Source organism: Didymosphaeria variabile (assembly GCF_027946475.1).
Source record: "Didymosphaeria variabile strain IMI 356815 chromosome Unknown scaffold_11, whole genome shotgun sequence".
NCBI lineage: Eukaryota > Fungi > Ascomycota > Dothideomycetes > Pleosporales > Didymosphaeriaceae > Didymosphaeria > Didymosphaeria variabile.
The window spans coordinates 98117-117723 of NW_026611630.1; the positions used below are offsets into that span (position 1 = coordinate 98117).

Below are 19607 nucleotides of genomic sequence, written 5' to 3' on the forward strand. Positions count from 1 at the left end.
TGTATTCTGATTTAGATCCGCGATCACCCATTACTATTACTAGTATCTCTAATGATCTTACTATACCCTTCGTGATTAGCGAGGCCAGATAAGAAGTTTCCGTCTTATCCTTAGTTATTAGAGCTTTAGGGCTTCCCGGAGTTTGGTTCTTTTACACAATAAGTCTGAGGCAATCTCGTCTTTTTATGTTTGCTGCTAATCTAAGACCTAAAGAAACATTTCTAGCTAAATATGAAATGAACTCTATTAACACTAAAAGAGGTAGTAATCCTAAAGGACATCCTGCTGGAACAAATAAAGAAAAGAATTTTAACCCATGTTCTTTGAACCCTAGTACAGTAGCACCTAATACTACTGTGAAACTAAGTGAAAATGTTAAGATAAAATGAGATGTTGATGCAAAACTATATGGTATCATTCCAATAAGATTGTTAATTAAAATGAAAATAAATAATGCATACATAAATGGGAAATAAACTTGCCCATTTTTATTATTAATTTGGTTTATTACTATACTATGTATAGTAGCATATAATGTTTCTTGACTTAAAGATCACTTGTTAGGAGTAATTACTGAATGGTTTGTAGCTAAAATACTAAAGTAAAACGCTAAAAAGGCAGCTATAGTCATATATAGACCTATGTTTGTAATTGATAAATTAATATTCGCTAATAAAGGTGTATCTACACTAAATAGATTTCTTATTTCAAATTGATCAAGGGGACTTATAATATAGTTAAACATGTTTAAAGTTATTTATTTTTACTACAAGTATAAAATATAGTTTAGTTATTCTAAAAGAAAAATAGAATGGTAAATTACTTATGGTTTAGCTATTGTAAATGGTAAAATAATTTATTATTGTTGCATAAGATTACTTAAAAAATATTATCTCATACATACTATACATTTGTATACTTTTTTTTTTTTTTTTAGTTTAAGGTATCTACGCTAGATTGCAAATATGATATAAAGACAATTTACCATTAGAAAAATAAATGAGTATTTATAATATAAAAGATGGTTTGTAGATTATTTATCGTAAATTACATTAAGATATGTCTAAATTTTCAAGTATAGAATATCTCTATATTCTATTAAAAGATATTATATATAATTAACAATTAACTCTACCTTCTGCAGGGTTTATTTAAAAATACCACTGAGGTTTTTTTCACTTGAACAGGGAAACCTTAAAGAATTAGCGAAAGGGAAAGAGACATCGGTATGCTATACTATTAAAAAATAAAATATTTTTTTTTACTCTTATTTAGCTAAAGTTAGATTTAGGTTAAATTTACATGTTTATAGATTAAAAACATAGGGGGTGAAGGAATCGAACCTTTATAAACATAGAAAAATTTATACCATATACCCCCCTTTTTTTCATTAAATAATTAATGTAAAACCAGAAAAATTTAATAAAATTAAATGGGTACACTAGTTAACTGGTGTACCACAAACACAACAACACTTACCAGGTATCACTCATACTGTTTGACCTCTTTCTAAACAGGCAGGACATCTTCTCCCAGGTACAGGGTCAGATGGTTCTCCAAAGGAATCAATACCAGAAGAGTTTCCAGTCTCGGGTCAATCTTTAACATCAAAGAGATTTTCTCAAGTTTCTGGTCCAGTACAATCAATGATATTAAGATCAAGTGAATAAATTAATGTAGTAACCGAGTAATGAATAGCGTCTAATATAACTGCAGGGTATATACCAAAAATAACGGTAGGCACTACTAAAGTTAATAAAACCATAAACTCTCTTTTATTTAAATCTGGTATATTAATTGTAAACATTCTTGAATATGCCCCTCCAAAGCTTATTTTTTGGTACATATACATAGTATATGCTGCTGAAAAGACTATAGAAGAACTAGCAAATACACCAAACAATGAGGATCTTTCAAATACTCCGTAAAGTGATAAAAACTCTCCTATGAAATTTAAAGATAAGGGAGCACCACAATTAGCAAGACATAATATAAAGAAGAATATTGCAAATAACGGCATTATTTGAGCCATTCCCCTATAAAAAGCTATTAATCTTGTATGTGATCTGTCATATAATATACCACCTGCACATATAAATAGCCCAGGTGAAACCAATCCATGTGCTAGTCCTAAATTAATACCTCCTTCTATCCCTTGTAAACTATTACTAAATACCCTAAAAGATAAACTGCTGCATGAGAAACTGAACTATAAGCTATCAGTTCTTTAACGTCAATTGTTCTTAAAGTACTAAGACTAGCATAGATTATCGTAATAACACCTATTAAATAAATTATATAAGTATACTCCATATAAGCCTTAGGTAATACCGGTAATATTAATCTAAAGATACCATATAAACTTAGTTTAAGAACAATAGCAGCTAGAATAATACTTCCTCCTAAAGGTGATTCAACGTGAGCTTTCAATAGTCAAGTATTTAAAAAAATTGTGGGTGTTTTAACTGCAAAAGCTATAAATATACCATAAAACAGGAAAAGTTGTGTTAAATAAACGAAATTCCCTTTGAAAAGAGTATCAAAATCTGTAGTACTCATAATAGATGACATAGCCAATATAGATAGTAATAAAAATAGAGAACCTAACAATGTATATAAAAATAAATAAAAACTCGCTTTTACTCTATTATCTGACCCAAAAATACCAATTAATATGGAAAAGGTGGTAATATACTTTCAAAGAATATATAGAAAAGTAAAATATCTAATACCAAGAAAACTGCTAATAATAAAGTTTCTAACAATAGTATTATTATTACATAAGACTCTACATCTTTTGAAATAGATGTTCAATTAGATAATAAAGATATAGGGATAATTATTGTAGTTAGTAATACAAAATAGATAGATAAACCGTCTACACCTAAATAAAAATCAAAATAACTTATTTCATGGTATTCTTGTACAAACTGAAATTGATTTGTACTAAAGTCAAATAAAATGAAAATAATTAAAGAAATGAATAAATTAACTATAGAGGTAGTTAGAGCTATTAATTTAACATTTTTAATGAAACTCCATTCTCTTTATTCACTAATATTGCAACTACACCAAAAATCGGAATTAAAAGTAAAGATAATAATAACATTTATAATAAAAAAAAATAGGATAAGTACCTCTCTATGGAGTATTGTATAGCCTATTATTGCATATATAATCTAACATATAAATACTCCATAAGTATAAACATATAATCTATATGTTAATATTTAATTCACACCATAAATATATTAAGGTAAAAAGCGTAATTCTATTCTTTATTTCTTTTAGTGTTGTTATCTAAAATTCGAATTTAGATATATAATTTAGGTACTTTTTGTTCTACCGTTAAACTAATAAGAGTTTTTTATTTTATATAAAAAACCTTAAAGATGGAAGATTCTTGTACAAGTTTTTATATATTTTTTTTTTTTTTATTGGGCTTTAATCTTTATAAAGTTTAACCTTTAAAAAGCTTCTCCCTTACAAACCAGGTTGCGGCTGGTATGCAATTTTCCAATTAGATGTCAACTCATAAACTGGGGTTTGTTATACTAGAGAGAAAAGGAAGGATTTTTACATCTTTTCTCATAAAATAGGTTTAAGACCTACCTTTTTCTAAATATAACAAGTTTTAACGTAGTATACATTATAAAAGATAGTATAACCTATAACACAGGAATTACAAGGTATAATATCAAAACTATATAAGATACAAGGGACTAGTATAATGAATGCAATAACTATAGGTAATAAGACTGTTCAACAATATGACATTAATTGGTCATATCTTATACGTGGAAATGAGGCTCTCGCCCAGATGAAAGTAAAAATCATAATACAAGCTTTTACACCTATAACTAAACCACTTACTAATGTTCCTATTACTGTACTATAATTATCAAAGTTAATAACATTAAAATTAGATTCATTATCTGTTAAAGACATATAACTATCACCAGCAATATTTTGTAATAACAATAAATATGGATAAAGGAAATAGTTAAAGTCAAAAAGATAACCACCTAAAAATAAAATACTGTTTAAAATACAAATAAGTACAATACTAGCATATTCAGCTAAAAAGAAAAATACAAAAATAACAGCTGAATGTTCAGTCATAAACCCACTAACTAATTCTGATTCAGCCTCTGCCAAATCAAAGGGTGCTCTGTTTGTTTCTGCAATAGATCCTATAAAGAACACAAGGAATATAGGAAATAAAGGTATTATATATCAAATAGCTCTTTGAGCTTCTATAATAACAGTTATGTCTAAACTACCTGCTAATAACACTACAAGAAGAATAGCAGAACTTAATATTAATTCATAGCTAATTAATTGAGCTGTACTCCTTAAAGAACCTAAAAAAGCATATTTAGAATTAGCAGATCATCCTGCTAATAATATTCCATATGTAGCTAAGGAAGACATAGCTAAAAGATATAGTATACCAATATTGTAATCTAGTATCATTAAACCAGGACCATATGGTATAACAGCATAACCTAATAATGAAAATATTAAAGTTATAATAGGACCAAGAAAAAATAAAAATATATTCGCTTGTGTAGGAGAAACATATTCTTTTAATAAAAGTTTAAGGGCATCTGCAAAAGCTTGAAGTAGACCGTATCAACCAACTGCATTGGGCCCTACTCTTCTTTGCATACTAGCCATTGTTTTTTTCTGCTATGGTTATAAAAGCTACGGTTAATAATACAGGCACGGTAATAGCTAATACCTCCAGAATGGACATAATTGTTTGTAAATATAACATCGTTTAATAAAAATAGACTATTATAAAGTTACACATAAGGATGGCATATTTTAAAGGATAGTACAAGTATATCTGTTAAATAAATATATTAGATATTTTAATAATTTTTAGCGTGTAATTTTAAAGAATATCTTTGTAAATAATACTTATTTCCTATGCTTTATTTTAGAATTTGTATATTATAGATAAAACAAGATAAACTTTGTAATAGCACAAGTATAATTAATAAAATATCCGCTATCTAATATATAAATCAAACCATTTAAGATAAGGATTCTACCTCTAAAACTGTACCTATGATTTCTGGAGTTATAACTGGATAGTTATATGTGTGTTTAATATAGAAGTTATTAATCGATGACCCAAACCTATACTGATCAGAAATGGTGGAAGATCTTATAATAGAGACCAGCTTTTTTTTTTTTCATTATCTAGGTACCCTGGGTGATTTAAAGGAAAACCCTGGTAATTAAGAGGTCTATTAGGGTTAGCATTATTATGTAAAAGTTGAGCTATTAACATTATACTTAATTTTTGCCTAGGATTAGAGGTTTCACCAGCTGTACTACCCAAAAAAATTAGTATTAGCATTATAATTACTAGACATAAGCAATATACTTATAATTATAATACCTAATAAAAAACAACCTGTAATGAATCACACTTCAAGAATGGACATATTTGTTTGTATATATAACATTGTTTAATAAAAATAGACTATTATAAAGTTACACATAAAGATGGCATATTTTAAAGGATAGTACGAGTATATCTGTTAAATAAATATATTAGATATTTTAATAATTTTTTTAATTGTAAAATTTTTGATGTATAAATATGATGTATAAATATGATGTATAAATATGATGTATAAATATGATGTATAAATATGATGTATAAATATGATGTATAAATATGATGTATAAATATGATGTATAAATACGATGTACACATTATTATATATTTATATATGTATATTTTGTTAAGAATATCTTTTTTAAAATATATATCTTTTTTAAAATATATAACTTTTTTTTTTTTATAAATTACTTGGATAGCAGTAAGCCGAGTCTTGTCTTGTAAGATTTGACTAAAAAAGATTTATGCAGGCTTTCTTTTTAAATAAAATAAAACACGCTAGGTTTTTATTTTTTATATTTTCTGTGAATTACCTAGGCTTGTGCCTCACTTTAATCTCCAAAGTTATGTTTAAATCACGGACTTTCCTGTTATATTATGATCTTTAAGTTAATAAAGTAAATATAACTTACATTTTATATCACAAGTTAGATTTTTAATATTTTTAAGTATCTTTTCTTACCTTTAATAACAACAAACGTAATATCTTGACCTAGTTACTAAAACGTTAATACTTATGTTAAATATTCTGAGATTAGTCCGTTCACTATTGAAGAAATACCTATGATGCTCTGGAATATTTCAAATAAACTCTATAATATTATTAAACCTACTAATGTTTTTATTACAAACTTTACACATAGTCATTGTATTGTTAAGCTGTTAACTCTAAAACCTCTTTGCGTAAAGGTAATTATAATAGGGCTATTATTTATTTCATTTATAAGATTTGTTCTTATGTCATCTAGAAAATAAGTTAATTCCGTTAATTTATATAGAAAACCTAGAAAGCTGAAACCTTTTGCAATATTGTTGGAATTAACCTCACCACTATTACCACCAGATCCATTCTTACCCTTGATGCACTATTACCTCGATAATTCTTATAACCTTTGTAATTAACAGTATTATATGTGTATTGTTGTCAAATGTTTGACTTTGTGAAGCAATAGCATCTTTAACAGGATAGTAATATTCCGTCACACTTTAAATATATTTACAAAATCTGAGTCTGCCTATGGGTTTGAACCAATAAATAAAAACATATTTATGCCTTTTGCACAGGCTTTTTTGTGTATGCTAATATATTAGCTGAATTTAATAAACTTTATGGGATAAATATAAATGTAATAAGGATACCACTGCTCATACAACGGATTCCATATAATGTTATGATATAATTAGTGATAGAATTAACATTTTTTGTTGTTTTAAGCCAGAGAGAAAATTGAATTCCCATTCTTAATGCATGAAATTAATGTTCTACCGATTGAACTATCCTGGCTTACTCACCTAAATTCGCCATATTTTCGATCTTACATAGCTCAAAAAGAAGCTGTGCAGTATTTTTTTTTTTATAATTGTCGTTGAGAAGGCCTGAGCCTGGGAGGATACCCTGAATCGAACAGGGAACTTACTGTTCCACATACAGTTGTTCTACCGATTGAACTATATCCACCTTAAATTGTTTGTTCTATGTAGGGGTGATTCGAACACCCATAAGTAAATACCAAAAATTTATGACTTACCATTAGTCTACTACATATTAAAATAAGTATTTCAATTATAAACAATAGTTCTTTCAAAAATAAAAAGTCTTATTTTGATTAAGAGTTATTTAATATATTTAAAAATCTATGTATAGAATAAGTTATAAAAATAAAAATTTTATGGGTAATAAGACTCGAACTTATATGAATTAACTTCACCCCGTCCTAAGCGGGACCTGTCTACCAATTTCAGCATACCCATTTTTTTCCATTTAAATTAAACTAAATATATGAATTCTTAATATCCCCTTAGAAATTTTTAAAGGGTAAGAAATAAAGGATTCGAACCTTTAACCCAATACACTGATCAAGATATATTTTGCTCTACCAATTGAGCTAATTTCTCTTTTGTTTAAAAATTTTCTTGCTCCTAATAAAAGTACAATAAAACCACATTAATCTATTTAAACCGGAGTGGGATTTATATATGTCTCGACTGTGGCCAGTATCTACTAGCTGATATAATTACCACTCTTTCTTCTTAGAGGAAGATCGATGGTTATCTACTCACCTTGCCCAAGATAAGATTTGAACTTATAACCTAAACACCTTCAAAGTTTCGCTCTACCAATTGAGCTACCTGGGCTTTTTTTTTGTAAGTTACCCCTATTTATCTACAGCTAATATACTTCATCTATTTTTAAAGACAGCTCCATTCTTTTTATATTTAGAATAGTTCATTCACTAATCTTTAAGAAATTAGCAGCTTGTACATTATAATTAAAAAGTTTTTCCTTACCTGTTTCAAGATATAGTTATTTAACTGGTGAATATAGACGAGATGAAAAAGACATTTTTAACTTAGACTCTTCACTGTGTTCTCTACCTAAAAAAGGATGGTTATTATTATTTCTTTCCTTCATTTGTACTATAGTGGAGTAAAAATGCTTAAACCCTAATGAAGAACCAGCCAATTTAAGTATATTGTAGGTTGATTTTATAGTATCTAAATAAAACTGTTCTCTCAAAGTAACATCTTCTTTAGCACAACGCTCAAGTATCTCCAACCTGAATACACTTAAACCATACTTTAGAATATCTGAGTATATAACAGACCTATGTTTATATGTTTTAAGATAATTAGTATCTAAATAACATTTAATTCTTCTGTTTAGAACCGTACTACTTCCTACATAAGAACTACCAGTAACTGTATTTATTCACCTGTAAACACCAGACTTACCTTTATTATCCTTTCAAAATTCTGCTTTCTGATCTTCCATGTTATCATACACGAATAGGGAGTAACGGATAGAACTTAATTTAAAATTTAAATCTTAATAGGAAAAGGAAAATAAACTTACAAATAAATAAGGTATTAGAAAGACGCAACATAAAAAGCTCAACATACTTTTTGTTTTTAAAGAAATCAAAAATAAAATACAATCTTTTTTGCAAAATGATCTTTTGTATTTTTATATAATAATAAATGAATAATAATTTTAAATTTAATTTTACCATCTGGAGATATTAGGACTCGATCCTAAAATAACGATATGCAAAATCGCAGTTTTACCAATTAAACTATATCCCCTTAAGTTTATAAACCTTTATTTTTTGTTAAGCCCAAACGGGGTTCGAACCCGTGCATAGAACAGTGAAAATGTTATGTCTTAACCACTTGACTATTGGGCCTTAGAGCTGATATAAAACTTAAACCGATAGTTTAAAAAGATAACTAAAGATGATAGCTTAAACTAACAGCTTACAATGTTAGCTAAAATGCTAGTTTAATTCTGCTTTTGCTTCTGTAATAAAATAATAAAGCATGTGTTATACAAAAATATAATGTTTATATAACTGTGTAACTAAAAAGCATATCAGAAAAACAAAAGTATATACGAAACAAATTATAGTAGATTGAAAATACATACTAAAAAAAGGAATAACAAAGTAAAATTTAAACATATAAAGCTAAAAAGCTGAAAAATTACTAAACTTTAATAATCTTTTTTATTAATAATAGCATATATTTTATTTAGGCTTATTTAAAGCCTTATCCGAAGAACGACTTGAACGTTCACGACATAATGTCAACAAAGCTTAAATTTGTCCTGTCTACCAATTCCAGCACTCGGATTTTTTTATGAATAAAACATAAAAAAAAAAAATGTTTTATAAAACAAGCTATAGTGAATTACATATAAATTTTTTCTTATATAATTCATAAGCTAAATTGATTTATAATATATTTTTATAGTATGCTCTCTGCTTTGTAAGTATTTGGTAACTTTACGTGTAAATACGCAGTAGTGTTACATACTGTCGCCCCCCCACCTTTTTAACCAATTACTGGCCTACAGTAGGCGAATACAGGTTTAGTGGGTACTAGTATGCATAGTGGATGTAGATCTCACCTTTTAAGGCCAGAATGATTCGAACACTCATCTGAGCTATTATGAGCAGCTTGCTTTACCTATTAAGCTATAGCCTTTACGTGTATAGAGGCTATGCGGACAGAGGATTTGCACCCCTATTTACTGGGCATGAGCCAGGTATGTTACTATTACATCAATCCGCATTAATTTAGATATCTGTAACTAGCCCGGTACGAGATTTGCACTCATATCTTCCGATTACAAAACGGGTGCATTACTATTATGCAAACCAGGCTAAAGTGTATTTTTTTATGATAAGTATGTTATTTAGTTAGTGAAACCCTGTAATTATCAACTAGTTAATATCCTAGTTCCAAAAAATTAGTACTTTATACCTTAGAACATCAAAGCCCTTACAGCCAAAGCCTATTATCCATTGCAATCGGTTACCATCGCCACGGCGATAGAATGGAATAATTACAGTCTAATATGTTATAACTAACATACGTGCGGATCGTAATGTTATACTACGTTTCTAAGAGTATCCTAAGGTAAGCTTCGTGCCTAGATGCATTCAGCACTTATCTTAACTAACATAGCTTTCCTGCCATGCCTATACTATAAATAAATACTTGAGTATTAAGTATTACCAATCGTAACTAGAGTCATCTTTTTTAGTGTATTCCCTAGTTAGATGTTTTGAATTTGATATAGGAAATTAGTTTTTTACAAATTAATCTGTATTACTGTTCTTATTCACAAGATACCCATTATCCATTTACTAAGAATAACCTATTCTCGTTCTCAACCCTTTTTAATATCTCAGCGTATAAACAACAGGTAAACCATAGGTTACCATACCCAACTCCTTTCGTACGAAGGGGCTATCCTTATTTTACTCTAATTTCCTCTAGAAGATAGAAACCATACTGTCTCACGACGTATTTAACCCAGCTCGTGTAGCTCTTTAATCGACGAACAGTCGTACCCTTCATGATTCCTACATTCATGTGGATGAGCTAAGCCGACATCGAGGTGCCAAACTGCGCACTCAATTTGTACTCTCTGGCGCAATTAGCCTGTTATCCCCAGCGTAGCTTTTTCAATAATACAAGACCTTTCCTTACTGCGTCTTGCGGTCTTTATGCCCTGCTTACGCAACTGATAGACGTGTATGTCAAACAGTAAAGCAAGATTAAGCCATTAAACTTTGGAAGTATATATCAATATCATTTTTATTATGATTAAAAATAACTGATAGTATTATCTATATAAAAACTTGTAAGTAATTATTAATGATTAATACCATATATACACCTATTTTCCACATAGGTAAAATCTTACTTAGCTTAAATTGTTTTAATTCTAACTCAAATAGAAATATAACTGAATTAGTTATAGATACTTAAACCTTTATTTCGTTTCTTGACTAGTGAATAGTCAATTATGCACCTGGATTGCACATATAAAGTAAATATAAAAAATAACAAACTAAATATAATTAATTTAAAAATACATAAAGCAATAATTTAATAAAGCCCTATGTATTTTGCGTATTGCATATTACAAAATTAAATTTGGATACTCCCAGGTACTCTTTATGGGATCTGTGCCCGCATAAACCATCTGCTAGCCATTGTCTCCTGAGATTTATCTCCTTTTCTGGATTACCTTCAGACGTCGGTAAACAATATGAATGTAAACATATTCTACTGATATAACAGTCAGAGTAAAGGTGTTTCAATTGTGTATAGCAACTACCTTATTCACTAGAACCTGTCAAATTATACCCTATAACTAGTAACAGTAAAGCTGCATGGGGTCTTCTCGTCTATCTAGAGATAGGCAGTATCTTCACTGCCATTCCAATTTCACTGAGCCAACCATTGAGACAGCTGTTGCATCGTGAGATCATTCATGCGCGACATCATTTAAATGCCAAGGTATTTCGCTACCTTAGGACCCTTATAGGTAAGGCCGCCATTAAATGGGGGTTCCTTCAAAACCTAAACTATTTTAGTCGTCTAAGAAAATCCGTTAACCAGCCATCATTGGGCAGATAGCGCACTCTATACATTGATTTACATCTTACGCAAAGTGCTGTGTTTTAATTAAACAGTCGTGCAACACCATTCTATGTCTCCTCTTCCTATCCTGATATTAATCAGTAGGAATGGAATGGCACACCTTCTCCCTCAGTTACGGTGTCAATTTGCCGAGTTCCTTAATGGTTGTTAGCTCAAACGCCTTCGTATTCTCTACTAGCTTACTTGTGGTAGTTTTTAGGTACGGTTTTTTTTTCTTAATCTTAAATTGAGCTATAGTTTATTTCCTAAGAAAAAAAATGCAAAAAAATATTTTAATACTTTTATAGTTTTTTCTCTTTTCGCCCTCGGAATTCATATAATTCCTTCAGAAGTATGTTTTTTTTCCAGAACATTTTACTCTAGTTTATGTTGTCAAAACATTTCCTTTTTCCTCATCACTTTACCCTTTAGGTTAAATTTAGAGACCGATTTAATCCAAGTTCAGCCCTTATAGGGATCATTCTCCTCGACTAACCCATAAGCTTAAGGCGAGAGATTACTCTTTTTCGTTACTCATGTCAGCATTCTCACTTGGGATATTTTATTGTAATTTACTGTTTATGCAGCCAAGCAAACTTTCATCTATATATACAACGTTCATCCTACTCGATAATAAATCTACAGGTGTTGTTTGATTTTGCAAAGAGTAATTGCTATCTGTGTTTTTATTGAACTCATGGTACCTTCCTCTTATATAGATATACCTAGCATCTGTTTGCAATACTAATTTACCCAACGTTCCGCTACCCCATAAATAATACTTAAATAACTTTAAGTATATTAAAATAGGCTTAACTTATTCCTATCTTTAATGATGGATCCTGCTTAAGCCTAATAATATTCTTATGGACAAGGTGTCGGTGTTTTGTTTTAGATCCGTTATATCTTCGGCGCTTTTAACTTTTAAGGTTAACTAATTAACCTTTTGAACCAGTGCTCTGTTACGAGGTCTTTAAAAAATGGCCGCTTCTAAGCCTATTTCCTGGTTGTATAGTTTAAATACTTCCTTACTTTCACTTAACAAAAACTTTGGAACCTTAAACACTTGTTCTGGGCTGTTTCCCTTTTGACATACAACCTTATCGTTAAATGTCTGATAGTTCAACATTCATCATTGCCCTTCCGAGAGCAAATCCTCGCGAATAGAGTCTTCACGACCCCCCCCCATATGCACAGGGCATTACAATCCTAAAGAGGGTATATAACCCCAAAGGGTAATAAAATCCCTCCGAAAAATAATGCACAATTGTCCGAGATCACAGTTCTGTACCTGCTATGATGTAATTAAACCACATACTTACATATGTTTCGCGGAAAACCAGCTATAGTAGTCAGGATTGTCTTTCACTAACTTACCACAGTTCTTTGGATATCTTTACAACGATAACCCATTCGGCCTTTTATATGCCTGACCATGGTAAGATCACTACTCTTCGGGTCTCTATTTAGATACTAATTCATTAATTAATAATTGGATTATCTAGGCAAATTATATAATATTAACGTCTAATCTTAGAAAACAATATTAGCTTTCTATATTAGAGTTTTATGTTTTATTTTTAGTTACTTGCTTGCATCTAATTAGAACTTGCTACCCATTATACAAAAGGTACGCTCTCATATGTTTATTAAACTTACCTTGAGCTGCTTATAAGACTACAATTTATTTCTGGTTTCCTTCACAGTACTTTACTCTATCGCTTGTATATTATATTAAGGCTTAGAGGAAGGTTCCCCTTTATTCAAACAGATTAACCCATTTTACTTGCAGCCTATTATCTAGTTTCATTCACACTACTCATAGAATCTCGTTTGATTTATTTTCCTGAAGCTACTAAGATACTTCAATTCACTCCGTTTCAGTCGAAAAATTTAGCCATTGGGTCTTTTGAATTATACCCAAGTTTTATTTAATATACAGCTTTTTAAGCTCTCTAATAGTCTCTTTATATACTTGCCATAAAATTACCTCTTAAAATATATAACAAATATTTTTAAGAGTTTAAAATTATGAAATAATACATTACATATCAAATACATTACTATATATTTATATATACAATTTTTTTTAATCATATATCGGGTTATTATGATTCGAACATAACTATTCCTCAACCCAAATGAGGCGCCTAACCAACCCGGCCCTAACCCGCTTATAATGCTAAATGTATTTTATAAAAAACATTATATTTATAAAAACACTTTACATTTATATAAAAACATCCTATTTATAAAAACATCCTATTTATAAAAACATCCTATTTATAAAAACATCATACCTTAAAAACACCATATATTTATAAAAACATCCTATATTTATAAAAACATCGTATACCCTATAACTAGTAACAGTAAAGCTGCATGGGGTTTTCTCGTCTATTTATCTCCTTTTCTGGATTACCTTCAGACGTCGGTAAACAATATGAATGTAAACATACTCTACTGATATAACAACCAGAGTAAAGGTGTTTCAATTATGTATAGCAACTACCTTATTGACTAGAACCTATTAAACTATATTTTTATAAAAACATCCTATATCTATATAAACATCTATTTATATAAAAATACATTACAGAGAATATCCGATTCGAACTGTGTTTTTTTTCAACCAAATAAGTTTCAAGCTTATCACTATAAACCACTCAGTCAATTCTCTATTAATTTATAAAGCTTATGTTTCAATGTATAATCCTAGTTTTATAAGTAACTGTAAACTCTATAAGTTAACTTTAATAATTGATTAATTAAATTAACGGAGTACTTGTTTTTAAATATCTTTAAGGCCAGTTGTTACTAGTGAACATATTTATAAACATATATATAATTTTTGGTAAACAATATAAATGTTATTTAGAGTAAAAAATATATTAAAACATAAAATATATTTTTCACCCTTAAAGTGCGTACAAGACTCGAACTTGTAAGAACATGTCCGTAGCATGTCATTATACCAATTTAACTAACGCACTGATTGATTCCTCAACGAATTGAACGTCGATCACATCCTTATCAAAAATGCGCTTTACCTATTAAGCTAAGGAACCTTAATTATATAAATAATAACATAATAAAAATTAATAGAATATCCTTAAAACAACAACAACTTAAAATGAGATTTAAAACATTTTTATAAAAAAATTATTAAATTCAAATAAGTGGTATTATAAATTCGAATAAGTGATATTATAAATCTAAATTTATAAACAATATAAGAATATTATCTAGTAATTAATATTTATACTATAAAAATAGTTTTTATAAAATAAATAATCTTAAAATATCATTATATTTATAACAAGAGCATCCAGACTTGAACTGGAAATTTGAAGTTTGAAGCTTCCTATTTTACCAATTAAACTATACTCTTTTTAATAAAATTTCTAACACCATATAATGTAACTAAGGAAGTGTCATAAACTTAAAAATATATTTATCTAAGTTAAACTGTATACCATAAACTATATCAAGTTCAATGTTTTTTTTTTAATATATAAGTTAGCATAGTTAAATAATTTTATGATAATTTGGTTATTATATTAATTTAGCTATTTATATAGACATAGTAGTTTTTACCCTTTCCGGAAAAGAGTGGATTTGAACCACCAGGTGTTAAACACAATATTTAGCAAATATCTCGCCTTACCAATAGCAACTTTTCTTTTTCCTGCAGGTACCCTTAGGGTTCCTAAAGGAACCCTACAAGGGTAGTTATAAATATAGTCTTGTTAAATGTTTTATATTTTTAAATTAAATATAATCTTAAAATCAAATACTATGTTATAATAGAATACAATGTTAGAATCAAATACTATGCTATAATAGAATAAAATGTTAGAATCAAATACAATAAAATACGAGTTAGACCGGACTCGAACCAGCACCTCCTTTCGTGACAAGAAAAGCCTCTACCAATTAAGTTACTAACTCTACGGCTAACCGAATTCGAATCGGTATAAATCGTTTGGAAGACGACAAGTTTACCATTAACCTATAGCCGTATATATTCACAAGATCTAAGGGACTTGAACCCTTATAATAATGATTAAAAGTCATACGCTTTACCATTAAGCTAAGATCTCTTTATATCTACCCACGGCTGTGGGTGGTAAGAAATAAGTGATTCGAACACTTAACCTGCCGCGTGTAAAACGGATGCTCTACCAATTGAGCTAATTTCTTTTTTTTATGTATAAAAATATATATATTATAATATGATTACAATGAATTCTTTTTTTCTTTCAAAGTTATAACTATACAACCCACCATCGCTAATAATAGTATAATAGAAGTAATTATTAATCATATAGAATAATTACCATATAATATGTTTCCTATACTTGTTATATGAGAAGTTTCTGCTAAATATCCGTCTCATGATACAGATGTTACATTCGTTAATTTTTTTTTATACTAAAATTATAGAATAAACCATTAGTCATCACCATGTAAGGTAAAACATTATTAACAAAATAATTAAAAAAACTACCTAATAATATAGCTAAGGGTATACTATTAATACTGTCTATTAGCAATTCAGATATTCTTACATTTATTAACATCAATATAAATAAAAATAAATAGATACAGCTCCAATATACACTAACAAGTAAGCTATTCCTATAAAATTTAGTCCTGTTAAAATTAAATAACCAGAGATAGATAAAAATAAACCTATTAAAAATAAAACAGATACAATAGGATTTTTACTTATAATAACTAATATACCGAATAATATGGCAATTATGTGTAACAAATCTAAATTATATACACTATAACCATTAAATGTAGTTTCATTAACTATATACAACATATAAAATTGTTAATTACCAGTTTCATGACCATTCTTAGACACCTATTACATTTCTAATCACTAGACTACATTTCTAATCGCTTTATTCCACTTAAAAATTCTTATATTACGCTTAAACAATTCTGATATCACGCTTAAACAAAAAATCCTAAAATGAAAGTTATGACTATTTCAGCCCATAATGCAAAAAAACTAAAAATGATAGTTATGACTATAGCTAAGAAATAATGTAATAGGTAAATAAAATTCTTGTAAATGTTTGAAAAGTAAATAACAAGTTTATATAAAATTGTAAGAAATGTTTGAAACTAAAATATAGGGGGGTAATTTAAGGGTATTGGATATAGACTATTTACTTTTAATTCGCTAATACCACAAGCCCTTAAAATAAATCGAGCCCTTAAAATAAATCGAGCCCTTAAAATGAATCGAACATTTATCAGAATATTAACAGTCTTCTGCTCTACCGTTGAGCTATAAAGGCTATTAATTAAAATATTATACCCAAATATCTAGAAAGCTATTTTACCCTAAGGAATGATATCACTTTGGCTAGGAGACAAGAGATTCGAACTCTTAAAAGCACAAAACTATTGAGTTTACAGCTCAACCCTTCTTACCAATAAAGGAACTCTCCTTTATATTATGTTTTAAATACTTTTTAATATTTTTTTTAGTTTTTACGGTTGTCTTCGTTTTTCAACCGTTTAACTGTCCGGTCACTTTTCAACCGTTTTTACTGCTCAGTAGTTGTTTTTTTGCTTTAAAGTAATAGTATTAGATAAAAATCTATTTTAATAAGAACACTTAAAAATCTATTTTAATAAGAACACTTAAAAAGCATATTAAAATCACAAAGTAAACAATATATGAGCCTGGCTATGGATTTGAACCATATAAATAAAATCATATTTATGCCTTTTACACAGGCTTTTTTTGGGTGTATCGTTAATATTAATTAATCCCGGGCTAGTTCCCCAACCCGAACCGTATTTCGACTTAACACCAATTAGAGTCACGCATACGAAGATTCTTCTGTCAAAAGATCTAAACCCATAAATTTAGAATACCAAACAACAGCCACCAAACTTATTGCGCATACTCCTTTCAGCGCCTGACGAGTGGTTAGTACCTATCTGAGATAAGATTCACCGTGATGTGATTACTCACGATTACTAGTAATTCCTTTTTCATGCAGTCGAATTTCAGACTACAATCCATACTTTATCCTGTTTTGGGGATTAGCTCCAATTCGCATTATTGCATCCCTTTGTAAAGGTACATGTGGCACGTCTATAGCCCACAATATTAAGGCCATGATGACTTGTCTTAGTCCCTGTTATCACATCCAATTGTAGGTGGAGAGCTGTCTTATTGTATTAAATAAAACAAGGGTTTACGTTAATTTAATGGACCTAACCAAATCTCACGACATTAACTGAAGACAGCCATGCAACGCATGTGGTCTAAACCTTAGGTTTACATATAAAGTAAACCTCTTTTTTTTAGATCATTCAAATTGTGGTAAGGTTATTCGAGGATCATCGAATTAAATAACATACTTCACTACTGGTTTCAGAAACGGTCTAATGATTTCAGTTCCTGCGTTGCCACATTACTCTTGAGGTGGAGTGCTTCCACTTTCATTTATAGTTCAGCCTAAGGCTAACCTATGGCACTCATCATTGTCTGCCCAGGCTACGGGGGTATCTAATCCTCTTCACTTTCTGAGCCTTCGTCCCTCAACGTCAGTTATAGTACTTTTTTAAAAATTTTTAGAGTAAAATTTCTTATTCTTAGATTGAACTTTTTGATTGTTGTTGATTTTTGTTTCAATTTTTAAGCACTTGTACATAGAGGTTTGCCTTCGCCGTTATCAGTCTTATTAGTATTAGCCGATTTCATCTGTACTCCAATAATTCTGACATTTTCCTCTCACATATCAAACTCAAGTGTGGCAGGTACTTTTATAAGCCTTTGCACACCGTCTAGGTACCCTATATACCTGTTAAAGATGACTAACACTCGTCTCCCTTGTCTTACCGCGGCTGCTGGCACAAGATTTGGCCGAGACCTATAGATATAAAGTTTTCATTATAAGCTTTATCCAGAATTTTATAAGACCTAGTCAAGCAAGTTAATAAACCATTTATATTAACTCTCATTCCTGCAAGTTGCTGGTTCAGCCGTTAGGCCATTGACCAAAATTCCTCACTGCTGTACTATACGCACTGGGTTTTTTCAGACCCAGTGTGGTCAATAGACCTCTCAGTCTTGACTACGGACATAAGCTAAATATGACATTACCATACTTACTACTTATCCGATGGTTATTAATAATCAACTAAGAGCGAAATACTTTTTCTTTCAAAAACATTTTATTATTATCTATTAACCTATCAACATAACCTTCAATTTAGCAGGGTATTTGGGGTGGTTAGAGGTTAGATTTAGTATTAATATATAAAAACAAACTGTTAGTATAAGGGATTTATTTTGCCTTACTCTTAGGTAGCCATAACACCACTTACTCACCTGTACACCACTTCAATATACATAATTTTAACAAATTAAATATTGACGTTCGATTAGCATGTGTCAAGCATTTGCATAGCGTTCAATCAGAGCCATCATCAAACTCAAATAAAAAATTGTTTTAAGTAATTCTTATATAAGAATCAAACCTCTACGGAGGTATTATAGATAACAAGTTTTTTATGTTATTTTTTTTATAAACTACCGTTAAACTAATAGAATTATGTAAGATAATTGTTATAAAAATACGTTATCAATTTTTTTTTAGAAATATTCTTATCTAAGACTCGAACTTAGATTCAGATATTAGAAGTATCTTGTTCTACCATTAAACTAATAAGAATTTATTGATGTAATAAATGTTTTTATTTTTAAATAAAATATTACAATGGGTTGTAATTTTAAATCTAAGAGTTACATTTACATTACTATGTATTAATATATATACCACTTAAATGTATTAATCTATCCATATTATTAGATTACTGTATAATTAAATATTATTACTATCCATTAATCTATACGTTACTGTATATTATGTATAGATAAATAATCTATTGAGGTAAATAACATATAGAGATAACATTTATAGACAAATAACATATTTGATAATAATAAATAACATACTCGGTAATTATAAATAACATATAGGGTATTGATAAATAA

At 29.1% G+C, this 19607-nt stretch overlaps 13 non-coding genes across 13 annotated transcripts; all 13 read right to left on the reverse strand.

Moving 5' to 3' along the window:
• Positions 1–6851: 6851 nt before the first annotated feature.
• N0V89_012667 lies at positions 6852–6924 on the reverse strand. Its single transcript has one exon. It is a non-coding gene; the product is annotated as a tRNA-Met (tRNA).
• Positions 6925–7024: 100 nt separating this feature from the next.
• On the reverse strand, positions 7025–7097 carry N0V89_012668. Its single transcript has one exon. It is a non-coding gene; the product is annotated as a tRNA-His (tRNA).
• Positions 7098–7701: 604 nt separating this feature from the next.
• Positions 7702–7774, reverse strand: N0V89_012669. The gene has a single exon. It is a non-coding gene; the product is annotated as a tRNA-Phe (tRNA).
• An 876-nt stretch (positions 7775–8650) lies between these two features.
• Positions 8651–8722, reverse strand: N0V89_012670. Its single transcript has one exon. It is a non-coding gene; the product is annotated as a tRNA-Ala (tRNA).
• A 28-nt stretch (positions 8723–8750) lies between these two features.
• Positions 8751–8823, reverse strand: N0V89_012671. Its single transcript has one exon. It is a non-coding gene; the product is annotated as a tRNA-Glu (tRNA).
• Positions 8824–9549: 726 nt separating this feature from the next.
• On the reverse strand, positions 9550–9622 carry N0V89_012672. The gene has a single exon. It is a non-coding gene; the product is annotated as a tRNA-Met (tRNA).
• A 108-nt stretch (positions 9623–9730) lies between these two features.
• N0V89_012673 lies at positions 9731–9801 on the reverse strand. The gene has a single exon. It is a non-coding gene; the product is annotated as a tRNA-Thr (tRNA).
• Positions 9802–14568: 4767 nt separating this feature from the next.
• Positions 14569–14640, reverse strand: N0V89_012674. The gene has a single exon. It is a non-coding gene; the product is annotated as a tRNA-Ile (tRNA).
• Positions 14641–15450: 810 nt separating this feature from the next.
• Positions 15451–15523, reverse strand: N0V89_012675. The gene has a single exon. It is a non-coding gene; the product is annotated as a tRNA-Asp (tRNA).
• Positions 15524–15603: 80 nt separating this feature from the next.
• Positions 15604–15675, reverse strand: N0V89_012676. Its single transcript has one exon. It is a non-coding gene; the product is annotated as a tRNA-Lys (tRNA).
• A 27-nt stretch (positions 15676–15702) lies between these two features.
• Positions 15703–15775, reverse strand: N0V89_012677. Its single transcript has one exon. It is a non-coding gene; the product is annotated as a tRNA-Val (tRNA).
• A 1044-nt stretch (positions 15776–16819) lies between these two features.
• N0V89_012678 lies at positions 16820–16890 on the reverse strand. The gene has a single exon. It is a non-coding gene; the product is annotated as a tRNA-Asn (tRNA).
• A 2323-nt stretch (positions 16891–19213) lies between these two features.
• Positions 19214–19284, reverse strand: N0V89_012679. Its single transcript has one exon. It is a non-coding gene; the product is annotated as a tRNA-Arg (tRNA).
• Between the last annotated feature and the right edge of the window lie 323 nt (positions 19285–19607).